The following is a 26,273-nucleotide window of genomic DNA, read 5'->3' on the forward strand; positions in this document are numbered from 1 at the left end:
GGGTGTTTATAGTCAGCGAGAATAAATTGTATAGCAGAGCAAGGTTGGCATGAGGGCTTTGAGTGAAGGTAAAAGAAAACTTGGAGGTAAGGAACCTAAGGGCATTTGACATTTCTTTGGAGGAAACAGTGTCTAAGTCTTGGAGGGTTTGGGTGTCAAAGGTCCTAAATTCCAAATTCAGGCAATTGACTTAGGTTGTATAATTTAGATTGCAGCAAGATCTGGGTACTCAGCCCAATAAGGTATTTGATTTGAGGTCAGGTTGGAGGTGGAGGATTTTGAAATTTTTAATGAGATAACATAAGGGCATTCCTGTGGGACAAACTGGTTAGTCCCATATTGGGGAGGTTTGACCAGGGTGATGGTCAAGATCAAAAAGCATTCCTTGATGTCTCCCATCATTGGACAGAATTCAACTGGAGAATGAGAGGGTGTCCCCTTCTTCAATCTCAACAATGGAGGACCCTTGGGGTCTGAATACACTAAAAGATGAGGGTCTCAGGCAGGGTGCTTCTGCGAGGGACTGGAAGGGATCTTACCTTTCTGAAGAATGAGAATGCCCATGTTCCATGAGGGAACAAAATGGCAGAAAGTAGCTTCTGATCCAGAGGTCTGAATACATAAGTGAAGGAGGGAATCAGAGATGATAGAGTTAGAAGGAGGATGCCTCCAATATCAATAAAGGACCTGATACAGAGCCTTGCTCCATCTATATGATGATAAGGCAGCAAGAATCTAGCCCAGGACTGAGATCAATTTTGGGTTGTGTACTGGTCACCATTGCACAATAGTGAACTTGGAGAGCATGCAGGGCCTCCTTCTATCAAGAGGAAACATGGAAAGAAATGGAAGGGAGATGAGAAGAGAAAAGATAGTAGAAATTTGTTAGGGCAGGGAGGGGTAGAGAGCTCCAAACCCCGACCTGGGCTTCAGTACCAAATGAAAGCATATGAAAGAGAATACAGGGCTGGGGATGTGGCTCAAGGGCTGGGGATGTGGCTCAAGTGGTAGCACGCTCGCCTGGCATGCGTGCGGCCCGGGTTCGATCCTCAGCACCACATACCAACAAAGATGTTGTGTCCGCCGAGAACTAAAAAATAAATATTAAAAATTCTCTCTCTCTCTCTCTCTCTCTCTCTCTCTCTTAAAAAAAAAGAGAATACAAAAAGAAAGAGAGAAGGAGACAGACCTCAACGGATCAGTGGTACTTTGTTAAGCAATGGAGGAGCACATTTTCAAGGGGAAAATGGCAACATGCTGTAAGAAGGGTCTGAGTTTTATAGGGCCAAGTCATGGGAGGAGTAGGTCAGTTAGTTTTGGTGGGCTTACTTTCAGTGGGCAGGGGGATTTTGACAGATAAGGGAGATTGCAACAGGTCAGATTTCTGAGCTCCCTTTTTCCCTGAGAATTTTGTAAGTCACCATTTCCTTCCACCTCCAGAGATGAGTTTTCTTTGTGACTTTCCTTGGAAGTCCACTAGTGTGATCAGTAGAATGCATTGTCTCAATGTTTAGGATCTACATGGCCCTGGTCATAGGAATGGGAAGCCCCAATAGCAGGTTCCAGTTTCACACTTGAGAAGGTGCCTATATCATGCTGTATCATGCTCAGTGTTTCTAGGTCCCCTGTGTTTTATCCTTTAGATGGGTTAGAGGTTGTGGGGGAGTAGAGGTGGGAGGATGGCTGCAGGGACTCAGTTATCTTCAGTGAACATAGGTGGGGGGTCAGAAGGCCTATGAGTTATCCCTCATAACCACTTGATTTGCCTTTTCCCTCCATTGCCCCCCGTCACTTGCCACTGCCTACTGTTTGTCCACTTCAACCTGGGGGACTGCAAGGAGGAGACAGCAGCATAACGGCACAATAGGTCTCTACCCATACATGGACCTTCTCTCTGAACTAGATCTCTGAGCTTACAGATTACTCTGCCTTGAAATTGAGCAGGGTAGGAATGAGCAGCAGGGGTGTGTTTTGGTGCAAGTGTATCTCTGTTCCTGTGTGTGTGTGTGTGTGTGTGTGAAGTTAGACCACCAGTAGAAGGGTTTCTGTGCAGACAGGACAGCTCCAGTAGTATAGCCTTTATGCATGGTCTGTTTGAAGTTAAGCTCTGGCTACCTTGTTGTGAGGGTTCCTTAGGCTCCTCTCAATGTTCAGTGCTTGAAGAGCAGCCTGGTGTATCATTATCCGTTATGCCAAATATTTCCTCTTTTTGGAAGTATAGCTAATAGTGGGAACTCACAGATTCATGAGTAAAGTCACCTTGACTTCACAGAACATCGCAGCACCCAAGAATACCCTGAAAACACTACCAATTGTGAATTCAAACTTCTGTCCATGCATACTACTACTACTTTACTGGACCTAAAGCAACATTTAAATGTGGGAAAAGAAACAAAAAGCCAGCAGCATACACACTTGTGAACAGGAGCCACCTCCATCCTTTGTCCTACTGTGGATCTGTCCTGCTCTGTAGTAATCACAAGGTCAAGGTCACCTATAGCACCTGTTTATAGAGAAAAGCTATGGAGAAAGAAATGCAGGGAGGTGGACATGCAGGTGGTAGAATTCTCCCTCTCTATGTCACAGGTCATCTTTTTTTTTTTTTTTTTCCACACTGAGCTGCATTCACTTCTCACACTTGGAGATAGCTGAACTTGTCCATGTCCTCATTTACACACATCCTCATTTAAGCTGAGGTGAGCAGGTCTGTGCACCCATACGCCCTCATTCACATACAGGCATTCCACAAGCCAGGGCTCAGTGGGCTGGACCACTCAATTTGACTGCTCCCTCACTTGCCACTGTCTGCCTGTTTTCCCAGTTCAGCCTTGGGGACTGCAAGGAGGAGGCAGCAGCATAATGGCACAACTGGCCTTTAACTGGACAAGGTTCACATCTTGGCCCCCTCTGCTTGTTGCTTATGGAAGATGCACCATCATAGCATGACTGCGACACTGGACCCTTTCTTGAAATGGAGCAGGGTTAAGAGTCACCAGTAGAGATCCTCCTACCCTGCCAAAAACATTGCTTCCATGGTACTTTTATTAAACAAAGCAGTTCCCTGCACACAGGGCCAGCAAAAGACCTCAGGGCTTTATTTTTCTTTCAAGTCTCCTCCCCAGGAAAGCTGGAAAATTGCAAAGCCCAGCTAGGAGGCACCACTTCAAAGTGTGCCCCGAGGCCTTTTCTTCCTTCCAATCCTGCATATACAACAACATGGAATTCACTTTGCATCTGCACACTGTTTCTGCTATTTTCATATGAACATTCCCACTCAGACAGGCAGGCACCCACAAACACAGACACCCATAGATATACCTGTACTCATACTGGCTTCCCCTCCCACAGACTCCACAATCTCCACAGGTGAACAGACCCAAAGACACACTGTAGCACAGAAGCCCAGAGCCTGGGGCACCCCCTTCCCTGCACACACATCTCTCTTTCTCTTTCTCTCTCAACATACAAAGTGGTATGGCCTCCACCTGAATCCTCCTCAGGCCTTGGTGGAAAAACAAAACAGGGTTGCTCTAAAAACATGAGCCAGATAGCACTGTGACCAGCACTTGGCACTGTGGGAGCCAGCTTGGCATTTGAATCCTGGAGTGGAGTCACAGTGAGCCCCAGGATGTGTCACTGTCCCTTCCTTTCTTGCAAGCATAGGAGTTAAGGCAAATGAAGAGGTCCCAAGGAAGGGGGAAAGGCAGGGTTGCCTCAGACAGGGGTGTGTATGTGTAGAGGGTAGAGGAGACTGCTGGAACAGGATTCTCTCAGGATTTCCAGCCCCCTGGTTCCAATTTGGAGATAGGGGTAGAGCTCATTGGCCAGTTTCCTGCTTTCTCTTTCTCCTTCACAGGCTTTAGATTTCTTTTTTTAAGACCCAAAGGGCGGGGGGAGCATTTTATTTCAGATTTGTGGAGCCATACCACCATCAAGCAGAATGTTTCTAGAGCTTGGAGTCCACCAGGGCAGCAGAGCTGGGTCCACACACCCAACATGCAGGAGACTAGGAGCCGAATGTGGACAGTTATTCTCTGGCCAGCACTTGCCCTGGACCCATCCAAGGCGCCCTGATTCCTCTGCCAGGGAACACACAGGAAGAAAAGGCTGGCAGTGGAAGACCCACCATGGCTCCTACAGGCAGTGGACAGGTTTACAGTTTAGCCTAAACCACACGGTCCGGTCCCCAAAAACTTCAGGTTGCTATGTTCTCAGTAAGGAAAGTGGCTACCCAAGGCAGGGGCACCTGAGCTCCTCAGATGTCAGACCCCAAGGCCAGAACCGAGCTCAGTCAGCAGCCAGCAGGTTCTCCTGGGCCGGCCCTAAAATGGCGCCTTAAAATGGCGACATAAAATGGCAGCTCCACCGCCTGGGCTGGCTGGTGCAGCTCTGCTGCCTGTAGCTTCTCAGGCCATCCCCCACACCCCCCATCAGGTGCTTTGCACCCCTGGTAGGGAGACCCTTGTTTCGCCAGAGTATGTTTACTCTAGTCCTTGTTTTCACATCCCCATTGCACACCACCCTGGGAACCTGACTACTGGAGCAAGTGTCCCTTCTGCCTGGGGTTTTCAGAAACTGTTTCCGCTAGATGGCACTGTGGTACCACAAATGACAGTTACTCCTTTCCCTGCCCCCATCTAGGCTTCCTCTCACTCTTTTTGTAACGTCATTTTCATTCAGGCTGCTCTCCTGTTGAAGCCACTTTGTGGGCAAAGGAGGCTCTCCCCTTCTTCCTCTCTCTGAATTCACCTTTTAGTAAGAGTACCTATGAACACTTGACCATCTATCCCCGTGTGTATCACCCCTGCCCCAACTCTTCTGCTCTCTCCTGCCTGTATGCATCACCTCCCCAACCCACCCCCAGGTTCTGCAGGATGTAGAGGTCAGGGTGAGAGGATATACACATTCCCCAGGAAAGCTGCTTGTCCTTCCTGCACAGGAACCTGGTCCTCCCATTTGTATGCACTTCAGTTGTCCTTGAGTAGTAAACTCCCTTGCAGCCAAGGGGGCTATGGGTCTGGGAAGAAAACTTTCAGATCCAAGGACTGCTGAAATGGTCACACCATGTGGCAAAACCTGGTAGGGCAGAGGTTAGGAGGCCTTCCCTTTACCCACCTTCTAGGTTCTAGGATTACTCAGTGATGTAACTCTGGGGTGGGATGCAAGTTGTAAAAAAGGGGAGATAGGAGGCTGGATACAGGGAACAGGGTACCTCAAGTGAAAGTGTGGTAGGCAGGAGGCCTGTGAATTACCCTAACAAACAGTCCTCTCCCCTTTGAACCTGAGATGTGAGGACTGCTGATTATTCAACATGTAAGTTAAGTGAGAAGTGAAAGTGGCAAGAGGGTGGGAATAGGGTGAGTTATCTTTGTGCAAGTGTGCCTGTGTACCTCTGTGTACTACTTGTGTGTTTGAGTAGAGAAGTTAGACAGGCCAGCTCAAGCATAGGACCTGAATGAAGGGCTGGTTTGAATAACAGACCCTAGTCACCTTGTCCTGAGTTTCTTCAACTAACTTCAGTGCTCATCATTCCCCAGTGTGCCAAGGATCTGCTCTCTTCCTGGAAGTGTAAGTCACAGTGGGAAAGTAGTGATCTCTCAACAAAGTAAGCTTGACATCCCAAAACATCAGAGTGCCCGGCATATCCTGCAGACACTTCCAAGTGTATATTCAAACTTTTCTCCATGCTTCTACTGTAGGATGCTGCTGGAACTATAGTAACATTTTTATATGGGAAAAGAACCAAAAAGCCTGCAGCAAACACGCCTGAGAACAGCAGCCACATTTATACAAGGTTCTGTCAGCTCTCAACTACTGAGGACCTTGTCCTGTTCTGTAGTAATCAGAAGGCTGCCAGTCACACCTGTTTAGAGAAAAGCTGGGGAGAGAGAAATGCACTAACCTTGATTACCAGTGATGGGATACCCCCTCTCTGGGTCCCAGGTGTTTGTTTCACATGGAGCTGCACTCACTTCTCACCCTTGGGCACAGTCAAGTTTGTGTATGGCCTCAGTTACACACATCCCTGTTTAAGTAGAGATGTGCAGGCCTGTGCACTCACATGTGATCCACAAGCAAGGCTCGGTGGGCCAGACATTCTGTGTACCTGTTGCATCTGTTGTACCCTCCCTTGCCACTGGCTGCCTTTCCCACTTCAGCCTGGAAAACTTCAAGAAGGAGGCATCATCATCATAGCACAACAGGCCCTTGTATGGACAAAGTTCAACTGGGAAGCCACTGGATGCCCCTAGGAGTACCACCTGTCCACTTATGACTCAAGGTATTCCAGGTCATTCTCCTGCCTTCTGCTTCACTACTATTCTCCATTTTTCACCTGTTCCTCCCCAGGCTTTTCCTTCCTGTCACTTCTGATTTTCCAATTCTTGCTTTGTAGAGATTGGGTTCTGGCAGGAAGAGGCCATGGGAGAAAGGATCCAGATAGAGAATTGAATGACTTCTGTGGAAATTACGATGACCCTTGTGGAATGGTGGAGGGAGGGCCCTCCTCCCTTCTAGCTGCCCTTGATTACCCTCCAGGAGGATCTTGTACCCCTTGTGTCCAGTTTGTCCCCACTTCATGCCCTCTTGTATTCCTGAGTATAACCATGTCCTTGCCCTTTGGAAGATGCAGGTGCAGTTAAGAGGGTCACTCTTTGGTGTATTGGGCAGCTGGAATGTGCTGATGACTTAGCCAGCTCATGGTTCCCACTGTGTCTTTGCAAAGTTCCTACATGCACACTCATGGGACATCTCATGGACAACAGCATTGCAGGTGATGTGTTTTATTGCTAGCCAGGCCCAGACCAGTGTTCAGTGGAAAAAGGCAAGTGTCCATTCTGTGCTTGTTGGATATGGAGGGATGCACCATCCTAGCCCATGTGGTACACTCCACCTTGTCTTGAAATTGAGCAGGGTTGAAGGATACAAGAGGCATCCCTCTTGTCTTGCAAAGAAAAATCCGCCCATATGTTACATGTGAATGATAGAGGACCCTGGACACCCTGCCAGCAAAGACCTCAAGGCTTTGCTCTCCTTGCAAGTCTTCTTGTGGAAGCTGGAAAGTTGCAAAGTCTGGCCAGGACTCACCACTCCACTTCAGGGGGTGCACTGTGGCCTTTGCCTCCAGTCCAATCCTATGCATATAACAGTAAGGAATTCAGTTTGTACCTGCATGGTGTCTCTGCCATTTTCCACATGAACTGCCATTTTCCTACATTCTGCTAGGCAGGCCCATACAGACACAGACACGCATGGACAAACTTGCTCACATATGGACTTACCCTCCCATAGACTCGACTGTCCCCACTGGCACACGTACCCAAAGTTGCACAGAAGCCCAGAAATCCAGGGCCTGGTTCGCCTAGTCTCTCTCTCTCTCTCTCTCTCTCTCTCTCACACACACACACACACACACACACACACACACACTCCCATGACCCAGCTGGTATCTGAAAAATGGTGAAGCCACCATTTTGTGCACCAAGTCTTGGCAACAATGTAAGTCATGGGACAACTCTGGCCTCCTCTTACTACACCTAGGCTCAAGGAGCTGGAGTGAAAGGGAAGTGTACTCAGTAGTCCTGCTTAACCAGCTACCCTCCAACTGCTCCTAATGGCTGTAGAGACAGAGGGAGTTCTCTCTTGAAAGGGCCTCTTCTGCTGGTCCCAAAGTGAATTCTAGTGAAAGCCAGGCCAGCCTGTCCAGTCAGACTGGGGTGAATTGCTAGATACTCCTCCCATGGAAGCTCCTACCTCCCAACCTGTGGCTGTAGGTTGTACTTGGCCTTTCCTGGTTGCATTGGCTGGACCACCCTAAGACAGAGTGATCAATACCTCAATTTCCAAGTCTTGGTGAAAAAAAAAAAATAAAAAATAAAATAAACCAGGGTTTTGTTAAAAATATGAGCCAGAAAAATGCAAAATAGAGCTGGGGATGTGGCTCAGTGGTTGAGTGCCCCTGAGTTTAATCACCAGTACCCCAACCACCACCACCACCACCACCATCAAAAAATAAATAAATAAATAAAGGCAATTGGTGGGATCTCTATGGTGATGTTCTTTATTTTATATCTTGATTTTATTAATGTCAATTCTTTCTTTTTCTTTTTGGTACAGGGTACTGTGTACAGGGGTGCTTAACCAGTGAGCCACATACCCAGCCCCCCCCCCCCATTTTTTTTTTACATTTTATTTGGAGACAGGGTCTCACTAAGTTGCTTGGGGCCTCCTGTCTCAGCCTCCAGAGCCACTGGGATTACAGATGGGCTCCACTACTTTAATGTCAGTAGCTTAACTGTGATATTGAACTGCAATTTTGTGAGATGTTACCACTGGGGAAAACTAAATAAACAAAACCTGGAATCTCAAAAAAAAAAAAAAATATATATATATGAATATGAGCCAGGCAGCACTGACCTGCACCTGGTACTGCTGGAAGCCAGCAAGCATTTGAATCCTGGAGTGGAGTCACAGTGAACCCCAGAAGGTGTCACTTCCCTTTTCCTTCTTGCAAGCACAGGAGTTAAGGCAAATGGAGAGGTCCCAAGAAAGGGGGGAAAACAGGGCTGCCTGACTGCTGGCTCAGGATTTCTGTAGCTTCTGCATCTCCTTGGTTCTTGGTCAGTTGCTCTAGTAAGTTTGCAGATCCAGGTTGGGGTACAGTGATTCTTTCTTGTTTTTTCCTTTTCATTCCAAGGTTTTAGACTGCTTTTTTTAAGATGCAAAAGGCGGGGGAAGAGTGGAGTGGAGAGGTAGGTGGCGTCAACTTTGAGAAGTGTAGTGCTCTACCGCCATCAAGTGGAATGAGTTTCTGATGAGTGGAGCCGATTGGGCACCAGAGCCCAGTCCAGCCGAGCTCCGTGCAGGAATCAGGACCGGACCGCGGTCCACCACCGCCACTTGCCATCAACCCATGGCCACCGCGAACCAAGGTGGATGGTTACGCCCTGGCTGGCACTTGCCCCAGCTCATTCCAAGCACAAGGGACACCCTGACTCCTCCACCAGGGAGCAGGGAGGAAGAAAAGGCTGACAGTGGGCGGCCCTCCATAGCTGCCACAGACTGCTATCTTCCTGGGGAGGAAAGGGGCCTCCTGGCGTCAGCGTGTGGTGACCTCAGGCAGGAGCACCTGCAACTCTTGACCTAAGACCCCAGAACCCAGCTCAGCGGCCAGCGACTTCTCCTGGGCCAGTCCTAAAATGGCGCCACAGGCAGCTCCGCCCCCTGTGCTGGTTGGTGCAGCTCTACTGCCTGCAGGGTCCTAGGGCCCCTGGAGGGCTGCTTTCCCTGGGTAGGGTCCCGAGGGCAGGCAGGCTTCCCCCTGTACTTTGGACCCCTGGTGGGGAGATTGTCCTTGGCTGGAGTACACTCACTCCATTCTCACATCCCCATTGCACACCACCCTGGGCGCCTGACTACTGGAGCAAGTGTCCCTCTGCCTGGGGTTTTCAGAAACTGTTTCCGCTAGATGGCACTGTGGTTCCACAAATGACAGTTACTCCTTTCCCTTCCCCCAGTCCAGGCTTTCTCTCAGGCTGCTTGCCTGTCCTCTCCTTCTTCCTCTCTCTGAATTCATCTTTTAGTAAGGGTACCTATGAACACTTGACCATCTATCCCCGTGTGTATCACCCCTGCCCCAACTCTTCTGCTCTCTCCTGCCTGTATGCATCACCTCCCCCACCCACCCCCAGGTTCTGCAGGATGTAGAGGTCAGGGTGAGAGGACATACACATTCCCCAGGAAAGCTGCTTGTCCTTCCTGCACAGGAACCTGGTCCTCCCATTTGTATGCACTTCAGTTGTCCTTGAGTAGTAAACTCCCTTGCAGCCAAGGGGGCTATGGGTCTGGGAAGAAAACTTTCAGATCCAAGGACTGCTGAAATGGTCACACCATGTGGCAAAACCTGGTAGGGCAGAGGTTAGGAGGCCTTCCCTTTACCCACCTTCTAGGTTCTAGGATTACTCAGTGATGTAACTCTGGGGTGGGATGCAAGTTGTAAAAAGGGGAGATAGGAGGCTGGATACAGGGAACAGGGTACCTCAAGTGAAAGTGTGGTAGGCAGGAGGCCTGTGAATTACCCCAACAAACAGTCCTCTCCCCTTTGAACCTGAGATGTGAGGACTGCTGATTATTCAACATGTAAGTTAAGTGAGAAGTGAAAGTGGCAAGAGGGTGGGAATAGGGTGAGTTATCTTTGTGCAAGTGTGCCTGTGTACCTCTGTGTACTACTTGTGTGTTTCTGTAGAGAAGTTAGATGACCAGTTCAACGATTTTCGTGTAGACAGGCCAGCTCAAGCATAGGAACTGAACGAAGGGCTGGTTTGAATGACAGACCCTGGTCACCTTGTTCTCAGAGTTTCTTCAACTAACTTCAATGCTCATCATTCCCCAGTGTGCCAAGGATCTGCTCTCTTCCTGGAAGTGTAAGTCACAGTGGGAAAGTAGTGATCTCTCAACAAAGTAAGCTTGACATCCCAAAACATCAGAGTGCCCGGCATATCCTGCAGACACTTCCAAGTGTATATTCAAACTTTTCTCCATGCTTCTACTGTAGGATGCTGCTGGAACTATAGTAACATTTTTATATGGGAAAAGAACCAAAAAGCCTGCAGCAAACACGCCTGAGAACAGCAGCCACATTTATACAAGGTTCTGTCAGCTCTCAACTACTGAGGACCTTGTCCTGTTCTGTAGTAATCAGAAGGCTGCCAGTCACACCTGTTTAGAGAAAAGCTGGGGAGAGAGAAATGCACTAACCTTGATTACCAGTGATGGGATACCCCCTCTCTGGGTCCCAGGTGTTTGTTTCACATGGAGCTGCACTCACTTCTCACCCTTGGGCACAGTCAAGTTTGTGTATGGCCTCAGTTACACACATCCCTGTTTAAGTAGAGATGTGCAGGCCTGTGCACTCACATGTGATCCACAAGCAAGGCTCGGTGGGCCAGACATTCTGTGTACCTGTTGCATCTGTTGTACCCTCCCTTGCCACTGGCTGCCTTTCCCACTTCAGCCTGGAAAACTTCAAGAAGGAGGCATCATCATCATAGCACAACAGGCCCTTGTATGGACAAAGTTCAACTGGGAAGCCACTGGATGCCCCTAGGAGTACCACCTGTCCACTTATGACTCAAGGTATTCCAGGTCATTCTCCTGCCTTCTGCTTCACTACTATTCTCCATTTTTCACCTGTTCCTCCCCAGGCTTTTCCTTCCTGTCACTTCTGATTTTCCAATTCTTGCTTTGTAGAGATTGGGTTCTGGCAGGAAGAGGCCATGGGAGAAAGGATCCAGATAGAGAATTGAATGACTTCTGTGGAAATTACGATGACCCTTGTGGAATGGTGGAGGGAGGGCCCTCCTCCCTTCTAGCTGCCCTTGATTACCCTCCAGGAGGATCTTGTACCCCTTGTGTCCAGTTTGTCCCCACTTCATGCCCTCTTGTATTCCTGAGTATAACCATGTCCTTGCCCTTTGGAAGATGCAGGTGCAGTTAAGAGGGTCACTCTTTGGTGTATTGGGCAGCTGGAATGTGCTGATGACTTAGCCAGCTCATGGTTCCCACTGTGTCTTTGCAAAGTTCCTACATGCACACCCATGGGACATCTCATGGACAACAGCATTGCAGGTGATGTGTTTTATTGCTAGCCAGGCCCAGACCAGTGTTCAGTGGAAAAAGGCAAGTGTCCATTCTGTGCTTGTTGGATATGGAGGGATGCACCATCCTAGCCCATGTGGTACACTCCACCTTGTCTTGAAATTGAGCAGGGTTGAAGGATACAAGAGGCATCCCTCTTGTCTTGCAAAGAAAAATCCGCCCATATGTTACATGTGAATGATAGAGGACCCTGGACACCCTGCCAGCAAAGACCTCAAGGCTTTGCTCTCCTTGCAAGTCTTCTTGTGGAAGCTGGAAAGTTGCAAAGTTTGGCCAGGATTCACCACTCCACTTCAGGGGGTGTACTGTGGCCTTTGCCTCCAGTCCAATCCTATGCATATAACAGTAAGGAATTCAGTTTGTACCTGCATGGTGTCTCTGCCATTTTCCACATGAACTGCCATTTTCCTACATTCTGCTAGGCAGGCCCATACAGACACAGACATGCATGGACAAACTTGCTCACATATGGACTTACCCTCCCATAGACTCGACTGTCCCCACTGGCACACGTACCCAAAGTTGCACAGAAGCCCAGAAATCCAGGGCCTGGTTCGCCTGGTCTCACACACACACACTCCCATGACCCAGCTGGTATCTGAAAAATGGTGAAGCCACCATTTTGTGCACCAAGTCTTGGCAACAATGTAAGTCATGGGACAACTCTGGCCTCCTCTTACTACACCTAGGCTCAAGGAGCTGGAGTGAAAGGGAAGTGTACTCAGTAGTCCTGCTTAACCAGCTACCCTCCAACTGCTCCTAATGGCTGTAGAGACAGAGGGAGTTCTCTCTTGAAAGGGCCTCTTCTGCTGGTCCCATAGTGAATTCTAGTGAAAGCCAGGCCAGCCTGTCCAGTCAGACTGGGGTGAATTGCTAGATACTCCTCCCATGGAAGCTCCTGCCTCCCAACCTGTGGCTGTAGGTTGTACTTGGCCTTTCCTGGTTGCATTGGCTGGACCACCCTAAGACAGAGTGGTCAATACCTCAATTTCCAAGTCTTGGTGAAAAAAAAAAATAAAAAATAAAATAAACCAGGGTTTTGTTAAAAATATGAGCCAGAAAAATGCAAAATAGAGCTGGGGATGTGGCTCAGTGGTTGAGTGCCCCTGAGTTTAATCACCAGTACCCCAACCACCACCACCACCACCACCATCAAAAAATAAATAAATAAATAAAGGCAATTGGTGGGATCTCTATGGTGATGTTCTTTATTTTATATCTTGATTTTATTAATGTCAATTCTTTCTTTTTCTTTTTGGTACAGGGTACTGTGTACAGGGGTGCTTAACCAGTGAGCCACATACCCAGCCCCCCCCCCCCATTTTTTTTTACATTTTATTTGGAGACAGGGTCTCACTAAGTTGCTTGGGGCCTCCTGTCTCAGCCTCCAGAGCCACTGGGATTACAGATGGGCTCCACTACTTTAATGTCAGTAGCTTAACTGTGATATTGAACTGCAATTTTGTGAGATGTTACCACTGGGGAAAACTAAATAAACAAAACCTGGAATCTCAAAAAAAAAATATATATATATATGAATATGAGCCAGGCAGCACTGACCTGCACCTGGTACTGCTGGAAGCCAGCAAGCATTTGAATCCTGGAGTGGAGTCACAGTGAACCCCAGAAGGTGTCACTTCCCTTTTCCTTCTTGCAAGCACAGGAGTTAAGGCAAATGGAGAGGTCCCAAGAAAGGGGGGAAAACAGGGCTGCCTGACTGCTGGCTCAGGATTTCTGTAGCTTCTGCATCTCCTTGGTTCTTGGTCAGTTGCTCTAGTAGGTTTGCAGATCCAGGTTGGGGTACAGTGATTCTTTCTTGTTTTTTCCTTTTCATTCTGAGGTTTTAGACTGCTTTTTTTAAGATGCAAAAGGCGGGGGGAGAGTGGAGTGGAGAGGCAGGTGGCGTCAACTTTGAGAAGTGTAGTGCTCTACCGCCATCAAGTGGAATGAGTTTCTGATGAGTGGAGCCCATTGGGCACCAGAGCCCAGTCCAGCGGAGCTCCGTGCAGGAACAGGGCTGTGATCCACCACCGCCATGGCCACAGGGAACCAAGGTGGATGGTTACGCCCTGGCTGGCATTTGCCCCAGCTCTTTCCAAGCACAAGGGACACCCTCACTCCTCCACCAGGGAGCAGGGAGGAAGAAAAGGTTGACAGTGGGCGGCCCTCCATAGCTGCCACAGACTGCTGTCTTCCAGGCGAGGAAAGGGGCCTCCTGGCCTCAGCGTGTGGTGACCTCAGGCAGGGAGACAGAGGGAGCACCTGCAACTCTAGACCTAAGACCCCAGACACCAAGGCCAGAACCCAGCTCAGTCAGTGGCCAGTGGCTTCTCCAGGGCCAGTCCTAAAATGGCGCCACTGGTAGCTCTACTGCCTGGAGGGTCCTAGGGCCCCCTGGAGGGCTGTTTTCTCTGGGTAGGGTCCCGAGGGCAGGCAGGCTGCCCCCTGTACTTTGGACCCCTGGTGGGGAGATTGTCCTTGGCTGGAGTACACTCACTCCATTCTCTCATCCCCATTGCACACCACCCTGGGCGCCTGACTACTGGAGCAAGTGTCCCTCTGCCTGGGGTTTTCAGAAACTCTTTCCGCTAGATGGCATTCTGGTTCCACAAATGACGAGCACCCCTTTCCCTGCCCCCCTTACATTCATTTCTCTCTGTTTGTGGAGTGATAAACACCAAACATAGGGCATGAAAGTGCACTTGGCCAGTTTGGGAGGGAAATCAGGCTCTCCTTTCTTTGGGATGCACCCATTGGGTACTTATGGAAATAGTCTTCCTGTCTTAGTGTGTTACCTAATACCCCTTTTGCTGTGCTGGCCTGTCCTGTGAGCCTTCTTCAAATGCCCCTCTGTAGGTCCTCTGGGGCTATGGGAGGCAGACAGAATGGATACACACATTCCTCTGGGAAGGTGTATGTCCCTCTGAACAGTAACCTGACCCTTCTGTTTGTATAAATTTCATTTTGTCTCTGGTCTAACTCTCTTGTGGCCAAGGGGTGACCCACTGGATACAAAGCTCTCAGATACAGACAGGGAGATGAGGTGGGACTCCCTCTGCCTTTGGTTACCTCTGTCACAGGAACCCACTGTACTCCTCTGTGCTCCAGATGGTTGGGCCCCCGAAATGGGTTTCACAGGTGGTTCTACATGTAAGGGCATTGGTGTGCTCAGGACAATGCATTGGCTTATTGTTAGAATTATGGTATCTCTGGATACAGACAGTAGTAGCCAGGCTAGAAGGATTCAGGCACCAGAAGCAGGTACCTATATCACACTCAGTGGTTCTAGGACCCCTCTGTGTTTTATCCTTTCAGGCAGGGTGTAGGATGTGGAGGAGGGGAGGTGAGAGGTTGGATACAGGAAGCCATGTGCAATTTAGAGATGCTGTGGGGACAGAAGGTCTATGAGTTATTCCCATTACATAGACATCTCCCCTCAGAAACCCAGCTTTGGGGCCTACTGATTATTCTCCCTGGAAATTAAGTGAGAAGTGGAGGTATTTTCCCACTTCAGCCTGGGGGACTGCAAGGAGGAGGCAGCAGCATAATTGCACAAGAGGCCTGTGTCTGAACAAGGTTTATACTGTAGCCCCAAGAGGGCTAACAATGCTGTCCTGGCTGGTGGTGCTCTTCCCCTATGAGGACAGGGGATGCGACTCCATGGGACACTTGTCCACTCGAGACTACCTTCTGCTTCACTACAATTCTCCCTTTATTTTCCACCTATTTCTCCCCTTGGCTTTCCCTTACTATCACTTCTGGTTTTCCAATTGTTGCTTTGTGGAGATTGGGTTCTGATAGGAACCTTAGGATAGGGACTTGGGAGAAGGTGGTGTTACAGAGCCGGGACTTCTGCGAAACTGAGGCAATGTGAAGACCCCCTCTTCAAATCCCAATTCTTGTGACCAAGTCGGAAGATTTTAGACATGATGCTCAGAGTAACAAGGATAAGTTTATTGAAGGGGTAGGGAAAGGAAGAAGGGATACTCCTTTTATATATATATATATATATATATATTAGTTGTGGATGTACCTTTATTTTTTTATTATATGTGGTGCTGAGGATCGAACCCAGTGCCTCACACATGCTAGGCAAATGCTCTATCACTGAGCCACAACCCCAGCCCCCAAAAGGGATACTCTTAAAGGAGAGGGTCGGTGGGTTCTCTCAGAGAGAAGAGGGACCTAGGTCTACCTATTGACTTGACTGACAGCAGGATGGCAGACTTTCAAGTTCTCATTGCCATGCCAACTCTGTGTTACCTTGGCCCATGCTGACTGGTTCTAGTTGGATTCTTAATCATTTTTACAGGTTTTATAGTTAGGAAGAATTATTCTTATCTTCTGGCATCTGGTCTGTGGAAAAGGGCACAAATGTCTCTCTCTTCAAAGTAACTCCACCTCTGCCATGTCCAGGAACACTCCCATTCACACAGGCAGGCACCTAGACACACACATCCCCTGATATACCCCCACACAATCATGCTCCTATAGACTTGAGCATCTGCAGTGGTGCACATACCCAAAAACACACTGGAGTACTGAAGCCTAAGATGTAGATCATCTCCTGCTCTTGTATACCTATCTCCCACCCCCAGGAATAGACATACACATCCATCTCATTAGTTTTCTGAGAAAAAGTCAGGTTACCATTCTCTGCTCCAACCTTAACAACTTGTGTGAGAAATAGAAAGTCAGGTGGTTAATTTTCAAAATCTACTATTCAGCCATAATTGGATTCAATTACAACACTTCCCTTTTGCCCATATTAATTCTAATATTAGATAATCACATAGATTATACCCCTGTGTACCCCTCTTTAGGGATAAATGTTGGAGGACTGCCCACCCAGGTATGCTTGCTCACAGGATTCACTTTGGGAGCATATCCTTCTGCAGAAGTAAAGATTTGCTTTGCCCACCTATTTTGGAGCATGTGTTGGATTTCTTGCTTCACCTCATTGTATCTAACAATTTTGGTGCCCATTGTGGGGCTCCATGTCACTTAGGGATCACAGGGACCCTCCCCCTCAGAGGAGACATGTCCCATTTGCTAGGAGCCACAAGCAAATATACGATGTATGGCACCTTTGGTTGTAAAGTGACGCCAGCTAGCCACTGAGATGATTATGTTAAGATTTACATTCATATGGAAATTGGACTCCCGCTGTTCACCTTGGCCTGCTACCGGATTCATGTTACGGGACTCATGGAGAGTTCCCATTGGTTGGGGAAGGATAGTAGGAGGGAATTCCGGGGGAGGTCCGGGGGACCCCCGGTTCCGGGGAACGCGCGGTTCCGGTGGAGGCCCGCGTGGGAGGACCGGGTTTGGCTTGCCAGCGCCTACAGAGTATTGGCGGCTTTTTCAAAATAAAGTTTTGTTCCTGCTTGAGTGGCTCGTGATTCTGTGCCCAGCTAAGACTGCGGCATTTGGCGGCCCGTGCGGGGAACGCCTGAAGCTTAGAGGTGAGTAAAATTGCTCGCCCCTGAGGGAAGGCGACAGGATGGGTGCCCATCTCAAAAAACAGTGTGTTCTTGTTTTGATTTATTTTGTTTTTATTTCGAGCTCCCTAGCCCTAGAATTTTCTCAGCCGAACTGGGAAAAATGGTTGGCTCAAGGTTTGAAGTTATTCGGCCCTGAGAAAGAGAAAATCGATACAACCATTCTCTGCTCCGTTTTTGTTTCATTCTGTTTCGGCTTTGTTTTATCCTATCTTATTGGGTTACGTTACCTTTATAGTAGATTAGAATCCAGTAAAAAACAAACCGAAAAACTGTTAAGTAAATTGTTAGAGGTCCAGACTATGGTAGAAAAAACGCTAGGTCAAGCAAAAGAGAAGGTCTCTCAAGCTAGTCAGACAGAGGAAAATTTAAAGAAAGCAAGCTTAGAGGAAAAGCAGCCATCAGGTGGAGAATTACAACAGGAGGTTGCTACTAACTCCGTTCTATCACCAGAGGGCGTAATTCAACCAACAGCTCCATCTACCGCTGAGCGGCCCTCAACTCCCGTAGTTGATGGACGGAATTCTGAGACAGAACCCCAAAGATTAGTATGCCCTGTACTTGAGCAGGCAGGAGGGCAACGAATTCACCGTACTTTAGATTTCAAAACAATAAAGCAATTAAAGGAGGCTGTAACAACCTATGGGCCGCAAGCTCCCTTCACAATAAGCATGGTCGAATCTGTTACCAACTTGGACATGACACCAGCAGATTGGGCTAACATGTGTCGATCTGTGCTAAACGGAGGACAATATTTGTTATGGAAGGTTGCCAATGAGGAATTTTGCATGGAGACAGCTAAGCAAAATGCAGAAGCTGGTTACCCTCAAAGAAATATAGAGATGCTATTGGGAAAGGGACCTTATGAGGGTCAAAGACAGCAAATTGAATATGACCCTGGCGTATACGCACAAATTGCTGTAGATGCAGTTAGGGCATGGAAAACTTTACAGGGGCATGGAGACTTACAAGGTCAATTATCTAAGGTAATACAAGGAACTAATGAACCTTACGCTGAATTTGTAGATAGACTTATTCAGTCAGCCTCTAGGATATTTGGTAATACAGAACAGGTAATGCCATTTATAAAACAACTGGCTTATGACCAAGCAAATCGTTGCTGCAGAGAGGTCATTAGACCATGGAGACATGAAGATTTAAACACATATATTAAATTATGTAGAGACATTAATGAACAAGGGCAAGTCTTAGCAGCAGTACAACAGGCTTTAGATGCCAGGCCAAAAACATGCTATAATTGTAATCAAACAGGACATTTTAAAAGGAGTTGCCCCATAAGAGGAGGGTTTAACAAAGCTGGGTATCAAAGGAATAGAATACCGGGTATTTGCCCACGATGCCATAGAGGGAAACATTGGGCTAATGAATGCCGCAGTCTTAGCTGGGCACAGAATCACGAGCCACTCAAGCAGGAACAAAACTTTATTTTGAAAAAGCCGCCAATACTCTGTAGGCGCTGGCAAGCCAAACCCGGTCCTCCCACGCGGGCCTCCACCGGAACCGCGCGTTCCCCGGAACCGGGGGTCCCCCGGACCTCCCCCGGAATTCCCTCCTACTATCTTTCCCCAACCAATGGGAACTCTCCATGAGTCCCGTAACATGAATCCGGTAGCAGGCCAAGGTGAACAGCGGGAGTCCAATTTCCATATGAATGTAAATCTTAACATAATCATCTCAATGGCTAGCTGGCGTCACTTTACAACCAAAGGTGCCATACATCGTATATTTGCTTGTGGCTCCTAGCACCATTAACTTGTTTTAGTGGCCTTGCAGGCAAGGCCACTAAATGCAGGCAAAGGGCCCAGGCAAATACCAAGGCAACCAGGGAAACACTATGCACAGTCCGAGGTAGGAAAATCTATTCTCTGGCTTGAGGAAGAAGTACTACTTTGGCTGGTTGGGCCATCCCAAGTGATACCACTGGTTATCAGTGATGAGTTCTGCTTCCTCAAATGTTGAAGTTTGAACATTGGAGAAGTACACCAAGGCAAGTGTAGAAAGCAGGTTTTATTTTAAAAATAGCAATACAGACTTCTCTCAGGAGGGAGAAGGGGGCCATAGCTGGTGTCCTGGTATCCTAAGAAGTAGGAACATCCTGCCCCTTTTATACATTTTAGGTTTTATTTGTTCTCCTGCTCTCTTCCCCCTTATCTCTCTCCTAATGTACCTGACTAGGCCCAGGGGATGCCAGTGGAATGGCCAAAATGTGAGAAGCAGGTGGGCAGGGGGAAGGGCCAAATGGAGTGATTGATGCAGGCAGCAGCCCAGGAGGCATTAATTAACAATTTTTACAACAACTCCCTGGCAAGGAGGGACAATTCCTGGGACAGGTTACCTTAGCAACGGGTTCAGCCTCCATCTGACCCAATTACCTATCTACACTAACTGCCTGTCTTTAATTCTTGCTTCACTAGGGCTAGGAAAACTGGATGGGGTATGTAAGAAATCCCTATTAATGGAATTGAGCATACAGGGACCTAAGATATGCAATAAATCCCCCCAAAAGGGGGGTAGGACATATGGTAAAGCCCCAGTGTGTGCAAGAAATCCTCCAAAACAGGGATTGAATACAGGGTGTGTGTGTGTGTGGGGGGGGGAATTAAATACACAAGGGAAAATTCAATTATAGGGAACTACTAAAAATGGGGAATAAAAATTCTAGGGCTAGGGATGGTTAAGAACAATGGAATTGTTACTGAAAGCTCAGTCCTTGTGTTAAACCAAGACAGAAAGAAAAGACCACCGACTCCAATTTTAAATTAAATTAAAGCAAGCTTGTAATTGTGCCCAGCACTGTCACTCCCAAAAACCCTGGGCTAGAGAACAGTACCCCAGCTCTCTAGGAGCATAGTTTTATAGCACAAAAATTTGCAAAGGGACTGGAGAACTTACAGATAACATAATTTTGAAAAGCATAATACAAAGGCAGATAGTAGGTTAATGATCTACATGGCTTAACATTTCAAGGTAGGGAATTTAGATCCCAACATCAGAATTTATGAGGTGCCACTGAAGTTTCAGAGAGGGTCAGGGGGAGCCAGGATTTATGAGGCACCACTAAGTTATTAGAGAGGGTTGTTATCTGGGCAGGGATAGCCAGGCATGGGTGAGTTCAAGGCACGGGCAGGAATTCCAAACAAATTTAGAAATTTCAGTAATTTATAGTAAAACAGAAATTAACTTTTCATGACTTTGTGATGAGATGGCTCCCAATCTTAAGGTGGAATTAGGCTGGGTTCATCACCTTGTCCCTGCTGATGTTAATTCATGTCAATTTTAATAATGAAGACATGGTTTTGGAAAAAAAAGGTTTATTGCTTTGCTAGCAAAGGAGAAACACAGGGGACTCCAGTCTCAGAGGCTGTGGTTCTGACCATCAGGGAAAACAGGACTTTTAAAGAAGCTATCCAAAGGCTACATTCCAGGTGGGGGGTGGAGTGACGGGTGTGATATGGGGGGGGGTGAGAAGGTGGGGGTTGGGGGTGTTCCAGATGTCCAGATGGTGTGTTGAAATTTACTTGTTAATCTGATATCTCCTTCTTGTGGAGGACAGATAACTCAAGGTAATCTTGTTCCCTGCAGCAGCCCAGGAGGCATTAATTAACAATTTTTAAAACAACTCCCTGGCTAGGAGGGACAATTCCTGGGACAGGTTACTTTAGCAATTGGTTCAGCCTCCAGGTTAGGGAGGGGGTAAGGGAGAAGAGAAAAAGAAAAATCTTGTCCCTTTTAAAATAAGCAGGAAGGGGGCTGGGGATGTGGCTCAAGCGGTAGCGCGCTCGCCTGGCATGCATGCGGCCTGGGTTCGATCCTCAGCACCACATACCAACAAAGATGTTGTGTCCGCCGAGAACTAAAAAAATAAATAAATATTAAAAATTTTCTCTCTCTCTCTCTCTCCTCTCTCACTCTCTTTAAAAAAAAATAATAAAATAAGCAGGAAGTGCTATGTTCAAAAGGTGAAGTGGACCACTCTTACAGAAAGAGCCCATATGTACAAATCTTTTCCTTTAATATGAAATTTGACCAAGGAAATAAACAGTGGTGATGAGATGGCAAAGCTAGACCCAGATGTAAAATGAAATTACAAGAGTGTTATCCCCAGGGAAAGGGTTAGTTCCCCTCCCTGTCAGTCTCCTTTCTTCAGCAAACCTGCCTTTTGGATTGTAAATAACCATCTCTGGGAGTCTGACTACATACTTGAAATATAAACACTCCTCTGGAAGGTTAGAGATTTAACAGAAGCCTGTAAAAAGAGACTTTTCTTCTTATCTGTTTCTGTAAGCATGCTTTATGTTAGAGATCCCACACAAGGTCTTCAGTCACTTAGATTAGGAATTTAAACAAATAAACAACAACAACAAAAATGATAGGACAGGTCTAAGATGACACCAAATAAACTATAAATGTTGTGAGAAACTGTGGATCAGGGCTCAGAATTTGGAGTTTGTTCTCTGGGCCTGCCAGTATAAAATAAAGTTTGGAGTTCTTCTCTTTGAGTGAATGCTGCTTGCTGCATCTAAACTGGTCTGTTTCCCATAACAATGATAATGGGAGTAAATCTGCCCTATGAAGGAAGAATAGCCACCTGAACCTTTGATTTCTGTGTCCACCATGGCTGGCAGATTCTACTTCTAATGTTACCAACTTCATAGTCCTTTTTCATGTCTGGGTCATACTGTGAAAATCTGTGATAGTATTATTGAAAGCTTGTCACTTTTGTCCCTGATGCCAATCCAAGAATGAGAACATAGTTTTGAGAAAAAAGAAAAGAAGTTTTATTGCTTTGCTAGCAAAGGAGAAACACAGAGGACTCCTATCCAGAGGCTGTGATTCTGCCCATCAGCAGGAAAATTTTTTTTTGTGTGTGTGTGGTACTGGGGACTGAGCTCAGGGGCACTCACCACTGACCCACATCTCCAGCCCTTTTGAATTTGATTTAGAGACAGGGTCTTACTGAGTTGCTTAGCGCCTCACTTTTGCTGAGGCTAGCTTTAAATTTATGATACTCCTGCCTCAGCCTTCCATGCCCAGTGGGACCCCGAGCTTTTAAAGAGATGATTCAAAGGCTACACTCTATGTGTTCTTTGTTGGAGTTGTAATTCACTTATTAATTTGGGAATTAGTCATTTCTGAGATCTTCTCTTACCATCCCCAAAGTCTGGATTACTTTGTTCTAAAGGTGGGTCTGTAGTCAAGGACAGATAAATCTGCCTAAAATGAGGAAGAAAGGTAATCCTGTTTCCCTTGAGATTAGAGAGGGGGAGAGATTAGGGAGGAGCAGGAAGAGAGAAAGAGAAAGAGAAAGAAAAATGTCTGTTTTGAAAATAAGTTGCAGTGACAGAGCTGCAAGGGACAAAGCATAAAGTGAACCACTGTTACACTGGTGTTCTCCAAACTAAAACTGTCTATATCAGCCATATATAGAAATAACAAATTTAATTGAGGACTTATTTATGTTATTTAATATGTTGTAATTGAATAAAAATGACCTGTCATCAATAAGTGATATATAAAATTTTGTGTTTCTCTTTACACTGGGATGAAAATTTAAATGTATTTTTGGAGGGCAAAAAGGAGAGCCTAATTAATTTAAAGGTTAACAATATGGAACATGAAAACATTTTGCCACTTTTAAATTTTTTTTTCACAAAAAGAAAGATAAAAGCTCTAGTTTTTGTTTGATCCATGTTTCAGATATAATCTTTATTGTGTCAAGAGCCCCATCTTACTTGAGATAAGTTCGCCTCTCACACTACTCAATGTTAGGGTGGCTCTAAAGTAGGCCAAATTTAAGCTTATTTAAAGTTGGGTACAAAAGATGGATTTTTATTGTAACATTACTATGATCTCAAAATAACCTGGAGATATAATGCAAAGCTACATAAAGGTTTTTGTAAATTATAAAAGACTATAACATTATAAGAGATTTTTTTTTTTTTGTTTATTTGTCTTTGTGGTGCTGGGGATCAGAACCCAGGGCCTTGTGCAGGCAAGGCAAGCACTCTTGTCAACTGAGCTATATCTCCAGACCTGTAAGAGATTTTTTAAAAGTAAAATTTGTAGGGGGTCTAAGTAATTTTTAAAATTTGTTCTAATTAGTTATACACTACAGCAGAATGCATTTCATCTCATGTAATTGAGTTGAGAAATTTATGGATATTTGTGGAGGCAAAATAGATACCAAAGATCTATATTAGTGTTACTATAAAATTGTGTTTCTTGGGCTGGGGTTGTAGCTCAGTGGAAGAGCGCTTGCCTCACATGTGTGAGGCACCAGGTTTAAGTCTCAGTACCACATACAAAGAAATAAAATAAAGGTCCATCAATAACAAAAAAAATATTTTAAAAAATAAATAAATAAAATTATCTTTCTTTGTTCAAAGCTATTATATAAACTGAATGTTTTTGTTAATTTCATTTTGTATTTTCCTTGTAGAACTTTATAACTTTTTCCTGTTAGTGTTTTTAAAAAGTATATTTTAAAAGTGTATATATATATATATATATATATATATATATATATATTTTTTTTTTTTTTTTTTTAAAGAGAGAGTGAGAGAGGAGAGAGAGAATTTTTAATATTTATTTTTTAGTTCTCGGCGGACACAACATCTTTGTTGGTATGTGGTGCTGAGGATCGAACCCGGGCCGCACGCATGCCAGGCGAGCGCGCTACCGCTTGAGCCACATCCCCAGCCCAAAAGTATATATTTAAAGTATATTTTGAGGGGCTGGGGATGTGGCTCAAGCGGTAGCGCGCTCGCCTGGCATGCGTGCGGCCCGGGTTCGATCCTCAGTACCACATACCAACAAAGATGTTGTGTCTGCCGAGAACTAAAAAATAAAAAAAAAAAAAATATTAAAAAAAAAGTATATTTTGAAATAAGTCATCACAAATAGGACTCCAACTTTAAGACTGAAACAAAAACTAGGGCCAAGGAAAAAGCAGCCAACATTTTGGGCCTTGCCCTCTAAGGTCAGTCAGGACCCAGAGAATGATGGGCCCTCTTTGGGCCCTGCAACTCTGGTGAGTCACTCAATCTGTGGATCAGAGAGATGGAGAGGACCCTAGAGAACAGGAAGCCAACCAGTGCACATTCTGAAAAAAGGAGGGTAATTGGATAGGGAAATGTCTCTAATCCTTCCAGGGGAAGTCACACATGGTCAGTAGGACTCTGATCCATCCTAGCAGATGGCACAGCTGGTAGAGGAAGACAAAAGAAATCAAGAGGCTTTGCACACATTCCCGAGATTGATCTTTAAGAAATCTTAGCTGACTCTTAACAGTAGATAGGAACAAGGTCTGTTTTGACCAATTTGATTTTAAATATGTGGTAGGACAATATAACCAAAATTACAGTCCTACATGGACATTTAAAAGAAAGGGCATGGGGCTGGGTTTGTGGTTCAGTGGTAGAATGCTCACCTAGCATGGACGACGCACTGGGTTCCATCCTCAGCACTACATAAATGTAAAATAAAGATATTGTGTCCACCTAAAACTTAAGAACAAATATTTAATAAAGGGCAATAATTCTTTTAATGTAACTGGAGATGTACATTTATGTCAGACCTCCCAAGAGTAAGTAAACCTGGAAGATATAAAGAAAGTTTTTTTTTTTTTTTTTATACAGGAATGCCTGATGGATGTGTTTATTCTGACTCAGTTTAAGAAAGTCTTCCTAACCTCCTCTGATTGTTATAAACTACTTCTCAGACTTCCTTTCTCAAATTTGCAGTTCCTCACTTCCATCCTGGTGACTTAATATTTATTTTTTATTTGTTCTTTTTAGATATACATAACTGTAGAGTGTATTTTGACATATCATACATACATGGAGTTGACAACTTGATTTTAATCAAGACCTGGAGAAGAGATAGTCTGCAATCAAGCTGGAAAGGACCTTACCAAGTGCTCCTGATCACTGGGATGGCTATCTGAACTGCTAAAAAGGGGAAAACTTATTACCAGGTGTGATTTCCAACTCTAAAAGTTTATGTCCAGGATAGATGACAATACTTTTGGTGCAATGAAAATGAAACCAAAAGGTATAAAAAGAAAAACGGGATTTGTGAGAAATAGTCTGGTGGTTCATTTTCTAAATGTACTATTTAGCCTAAATTGGATTCAATTGTAGACTTCCCTTTTGTCTGCCCTAATTCTATTATTAGCTAATCAAGTAGATTGTACCTTTGAGTTCTTCCTATCAGGATTGAGAGGCAGTACCTGATTGGGGATAAATGTTAGTGGACTGCCCACCCAGGTGTGCTTGCTTGCAGGATTCCCTTTGAGAGCGCATCATTCTGCAGAAATCACTTTGCCTGATCTACCCACTTTTGATCATGTGTTTGTTTTCTTATGGTACCTCATTATTTCTAACATATGTCATTTATGGAGCTACTCTGTTTTCCTAGTACAAATGAAGTTATCACCCAGGCCTGAGGAGAAGGTGTGAAAGGGGGGCTTACTCTGTAGTCCTGGGTAAACAGCCCACCCCCAACCTCTCCCACATGTAGCAAGGACAGAAAGAATCCTCTTCATTAGCCTCTGTTCCCTAGTTCCCTAGCCTAATGCAGGTCCCCTGGTGAAAGTCAGGCCAACTTTACAGGAGTCAGACTGGAGTAAGTTGCTAGCTGCCTGCTCCCAGGGTAACTCCTATCTCTCACCATGTACCTAGAGGTTTGCAGTGGTCTTTTATGGATGCTTTGGCTGGGCTAGCCCAAGGTGGTGTGGACACCTCTTAAGCCCCAGGTCTTGGTGAAAAAAATTCAGAATTGCAGAGCTACAGCAAAACCATAAGCCAGGTAGCACTATTGTCCAGTAGTGTTGCCCCCCACACCCCCTTGATGATTAAAAACCTGAGAAATGTGGAGGTAAGCATAGAAAGCAAGTTTTATTTAATAGAGAGAACAGAAGACTTCTCTGGAAAGAAGCCAGGACCCAGAGCTGGTGCCCCCAGGAGTGGGGGAGTCTTGTCTTCTTATAGACCCCCACCCTCTCTTTTCAGCACACTGCCCCAAAAGAGCTACTCAGGGGGTAATTGCTCCTGTTGGGAAATATGATCCTTCCTATCCCCTGGAGGTGTTAGCAAC

At 46.0% G+C, this 26,273-nt stretch overlaps 1 protein-coding gene across 1 annotated transcript in view; it reads left to right on the forward strand.

Moving 5' to 3' along the window:
* NBDY (negative regulator of P-body association) overlaps window positions 1-26,273 on the forward strand; it is a 63,388-nt gene that overhangs the window by 33,407 nt on the left and 3,708 nt on the right. The window contains exon 3 of the mRNA XM_081276585.1: window positions 24,974-25,152. The gene's annotated coding sequence lies outside the window, so the exon portion shown is untranslated. The remainder of the gene's footprint in view (window positions 1-24,973; window positions 25,153-26,273) is intronic.

The sequence above is a fragment of the Spermophilus citellus genome (genome assembly GCF_964194105.1).
Source record: "Spermophilus citellus genome assembly, chromosome: X".
NCBI classification, from domain to species: domain Eukaryota; kingdom Metazoa; phylum Chordata; class Mammalia; order Rodentia; family Sciuridae; genus Spermophilus; species Spermophilus citellus.